This window comes from Hevea brasiliensis, chromosome 6, assembly GCF_030052815.1.
Source record: "Hevea brasiliensis isolate MT/VB/25A 57/8 chromosome 6, ASM3005281v1, whole genome shotgun sequence".
Lineage (NCBI taxonomy): Eukaryota > Viridiplantae > Streptophyta > Magnoliopsida > Malpighiales > Euphorbiaceae > Hevea > Hevea brasiliensis.
The window spans coordinates 54459990-54465575 of NC_079498.1; positions in this window are offsets into that span (position 1 = coordinate 54459990).

Below are 5586 nucleotides of genomic sequence, written 5' to 3' on the forward strand. Positions count from 1 at the left end.
GGATCGGCCAAAATATGGTGTCGACAGCTGCCCCTTTTTACATAATTTCTATTAAAGGGAAAATTTCCTGTGTAGGAATTATGTAAAGATTCAGACTCATATTTTGGACGATTAGGTGTTCGAAGTTAGGGAGCTTGTAACACCCCTCACCTGACTACAGTGTAGCCGAGCAAAGTGTGCTACATTCGGTGCCGGAGCACCCTATATTATCTTACTTTATTCCTTTCATATTTTAATCTCGTTATATTTTAATATAATTATTTTTCGACGGAGAAACCAGCGGAGTTTCCCCTATTTTATTACCAGTTGACGTGTTTTTCAATATTCACCTGTTTGAAATTCAATTCAACAATATCTCTAAGATAAAGTCTTATCCATGCTAATCATAATTATCTCATATTTCAAATCTCATCCATACATTTCAATCTCATAATCATTTCTATACATTTCTATTCATACTCAATTCATATGTAAACATTCTCAAATTGCATAAGCAAAATTTTCAAATTTCCTTAATTTTCAAAATTTACAAAATAATTGCAAAATTTCATAATTTACATGATATATAAATTAATTACATATGAAAAAGCTAATTAAATAATTTACATCACATTCCTATTAATTACTTGTTCATAATATACATTACAATACAATTTCTAAGCATTTTATACAAAATATAAAATATGATCTATATGGGCCCTATCTACATGCATTGCTGAGGAGGTGACAACCTTGAATACTTCAGACATACAGATCTGGACTCCAAAATCTCTGCTTAGTATTCACTGGCTTTAATCTTGATTACTGCGCGAGGAAACAATTCCATCGCGCTAAGCATTGCTGCTTAGTGGTGCAATAATAGAACAAGAAAATAAAATATACAAATAAAGAAAGAACGAAGCATAATTTGAATATTTAAGAATCAATTTAATTTAATACAATGTGTCTAATATTAATTATCTTTTGTTCTCATTTGTTTTGCTTTGGAAGCGTTTAATTTCGAAATTCACAGTGATAATGTACAATATATAGAATTTATAAAAATACTCAATTTATATTCATATGGAATTTAATATGTTTAATCCTAATTTAGTCTTCTTTGAAAGTGTTTACTTGCCAATGTACAAAGAAAAATGATTTGAAAATAATAAATTTATGCTTATATTGTTATATAAGCACGTTTGCAATATTCATTTATGTTATAATTTTCTTTGCTAATCCTTTAGCATTTTCTCTATACTTGCTAGGTTGTCTCAGATTATTTCATAATAAGTAAATTTTGATATCTGTCCAGTTCATTTCGATTCTTTCTAATAAATAACTATCCTAATTTATTTTAGGTCATCTTACTCATTTATTTTATTTAGTTTCTAATATTTTTAATTGCTAATATTCTTAACTTATCTCAATAAATTACACTGCCCAAGTAACCTACGACAGGCTGACTAAATTGGATAACGGGTCGTTGGCACTGGACACCGCGGTGCCTCGGGCCGTCATACCATGAGACGCAAAATGTCAACCATGTATGCAGTCAATATGGCTAAAAAGCCATGATATCACATAAACGGGCGTAAAAGCCATGAATGTTGGCATAAAGCCATGAATACGGGCATAAAGCCATGAATACAGGCATAAAGCCTTTCGCAGTACTGCTAAAACAATACCCTATTGGCATGCCAATCTATCCAATTTGACACACGTGTCTTGGCAATACAAGGGCACATAATATCATTAAATATTAATATATTGTGTTTATGAATTCATTATTTCATGATAAATTTCAATTATAATTCATACATTCATTTGATCATTTTTTATGATCACAATTCACATCAATTATCCTTTTATACCATTGTGCTCAAAATACTTCTCCTTTCTATAATAATGAGAACTAATGTCTCATTCATACATTAATATAGTTCATTTATTCATTCATTATGTTATTCATATTGATCACAATTCTAAACAATGGTTCACATGTACCATTGTATTCAAAACATTTTCCTTTCTCATTTATACATTTAAGAATCTACTTATGTAGTCACAATTTTATATTTCAAGTTGAGTTATTAATATTTTATGAATTCCATTTGTGATGGGCATATAAGCCCTAACTATCTATTCACATCAATTAGGTGACTTATTTTTCATGTTTCAAGTAATCCATGAATATTTCATGGATTTCAAATTTATGGCCTTAATTTCTTTTTAACAATTTTGACTAGGATGCATAGTCCACATTTGTCATACAATTCTAAGCACTTAAGCTTAGAATTAGTTCTAGGTCTTCATCTTAGTTTGTTACTCATTTTGATTACTATTCACCTTACTAGTCAACCAAAATGTTGACTTTTTCATACTTAAGGGATATGTTAATTCTAATTACACCAAGATCCCACATTTTGAGTTTTACATTTGCTAGTATCAATTGCCAATTGCAATTTAAAGTCCCCTAGATGCATTTCTAATTTCAAATTTTGAATTTCAAGTTTTGGTGTCACTATTCACCTCATTGGTCAACAAAAATGTTGACTTTTGGATAGAAAATAGGTGTATTGGTTTTAACACCCCAAACATACCACATTTTGTATTTAAAACTTGTTGGAATTGATTGCCATTACCATTTCTATGCTTAAAACCAAGAGGGCAGAATTTTCAGTTTTTGAAGCCTAACTTTACTGTTCCATTAAGCCCTATTGTAGTAGGAATTTGAGGAAATGGTAAACATGAAAGTTGTTCCTTATTTTGTCTAGTTGAATTTCCTTTTTTGAATCACTCCATTTGGAGTTTTGTAGCTCCAGATATGGTCCAAAAACCACAGCTGGCCGGATTGCCAAACTGCAGAATTGACCATATCTACAGTAACATGAACAGTGACTGGAATCACTTTGTTGGATGGGTTCTGGCCATAATTTGGGGTAGGTTTCTTCATGAAAGTTGTTTGTCTATGTCGTATCTTGTTGCTGTAAAAATTTCAGGTCAATTGACCATTTCTACAGTGAGTTATGGCCAAATGAAAATTTTTGGTCATTCTGCAGAATTGGCTTGCAGGGTACCCTGGTTGGGGCCAACTTTTGGTCCACTTGCTTTGGTCTTTTGGGCATGGTTTCTTCAGCAAAAATGTGCCATTATAAGTCTAGTTTCATGTCCAATTGGCCAAACACCAATTGAACCTACACAGCCAAAGTTATGGCTGTCCAAGTGGGCTGGAATCACAGCCTCATTGCTGTTGTCATTAGGTAGCCTACCAATTGGGTTTGTAACACTTTAGTTCACTTCAAATTATGATTAACTCACCTCAAATGGTCACTAATTGACCATTATAATGTCCATTAATCATTTCATAAGCCAAAACCAAATTTCACTCCTCAAAACCCTAATTCAACAATTCAAAACCATGTATAATCATTTCATTTATGAATTCACTTATAAGTTACACTTTAAGGGCAGCCATACTTGCATATTAGATTCCCAAAAATTATCACCATATCACCTTAACCTTGGCTGCCCAAAATTTAGGGTTAGCATACCAATGTCTTTTATCAAAATTTCTTTGTCATTAAATCACCTATATAGCTCTTAAACATGAAATTGAAGTGAGATTTAAAGTTTAGGGCACTAACCTTATTAAAGCTCCCACTTGAGCTTGTCAATCTTTAAAATTTCTCCCTCTAATGGCTGTCTAAATATGATTTAGGATGTGAGGATAAATTTTTGTGAAGTGAGGATGAGGTTTTATGGTGTAAAGGGTGAGGTTTTAGCAAGAAAAAGAGAAAGTTTTAATGGAGATTGTGAGGGAAATAGGGGCTGCCGGAAATGGAAGAAGATGAGCAGAAAAATTTCTCAAATTTGAACTCCTTTTTCTTTTTTAATTGGTTTAAGAGTGCTTGTTGAAATTTGATTGGTTGGGAGAAAGTAAATGACATCATGTGATGTCATTATCCTTAATTTCCACTATTTTTCTTTTCTTTTCTTTTCTACCACATTTCAATTTAATTTTTAGCAATATTTATTCATATTTTGAGTCATAATAATTATTTACTTAACTGGACAAGTCGGCCAAAAATCACCTCTGAAGGCGAAATGACAAAAATGCCCTCCGTTTGGCTTAACGGGCCAAAATTGTCTGTACCGATTGAAAAATTTTTCTAAATATTTTCTTGGCATTCTAATGCCATAGGAACCTCAATGACCCTTCTCTGGAGTCCCAAAAATTATTTTATGAATTTTTCCCTGGGTCTAGGGCTCCTCGTTGCGAGAACCGCAACTTCCATCTGGTTACCCATCGCTTGGGCACCGGCTCGTTTAACTTGGTTGTATTTTATTTCTAAAATTTTTCCTAAATTTTTCTTATTAATATTTGAGTTAATTATGGTTCCTTACTTTAATTTAAATATTTTTCCCGACGTTCTAGCTGTCCGGACCGACACCGGTCACCGAAATAGTAAAATGTACGGAGTTGCTACCGGGAGGGTGTTACAATTCTTCCCCTCTAATTTAAATTTCGTCCTCGAAATTTACTGGGTGTAGGTATCTAAGATAATTCTTTTAGCTTTCTATTGCTCCCTCTGTCTACTTCTTTTATATATATGGTACTATTTAGTCTTTTCGAATCTATCATTATACACTTAGGTATATCATAAAGGAAATATTTTACCTCAAATTCACATCTGGGGCTTCTTGCTCCTATCCGGCTTGGGTGACATTTGGAAGTGGTGTTACTGTTGTACTTGGTCCTTCCACGACCTCTGTCTGGGTTCGTGGTAAATTCCTCTTAGGACAATCTTTCAAACGATGGTCTATGGCCCCACATCTATAACAGGCTCCAATCAATCTCCTACATTCACCTTTATGCCACTTGTTACAATGGCCACATTTTCTTGCTAATCCTGGCGCACTCACTACTAATGTTTCTGGTTGATCTCTTCTGGGTATAGGCCTGGGTTTGGATCTCCTACTTTGATCAGATGTCTGACTTAACTTTTCTCTCAGCCTCTTATTACTAGACTGTCCAAATTTCCTCTTTTGCTGGTCACCACTCCTCTTCTGTTCCTCTTCATGAACACAGCTAATATATTTCTTTCTGAACTCTATCAGAAAGAATTCCCAAGTTACGTCGGCTGGTGGCACTACCTTGGTTACGACATCCCACCATCGATATGCAGCTTCTTGTAACAATGAAACCGCACACTCCAAACTCTGTTCTGATGTGCAATGGAGCTGCTGCAGGACTCTTTTAGTCCTTTCTAACCAATACTCAGCCGCTGAAGAATCGTCTTCCTTTCTACCATTGAAATCTACAGCTCCATACTTCCTAATTTTTCCTAGAGGTGATTTCTGCTGAGACAATGGTGGAATAACCCCAGTCATCTGTCGAAAGAATCCAGTCATCTGCTCAAACAAGGCCTGTTGGGGTTGTACAGGCACCTCTTGCACTGGTGGAGCAGGATCTCCCCGATTTCCAATATCACTCCCAGTCGGGATACGACTTACTACTTATTCTTCTACTGCCCTCTGCGATTCTGAGTCCATACCTTAACCCTAAATAACCAAGAAAACAAATCTGCATTAGTGTCACCACAA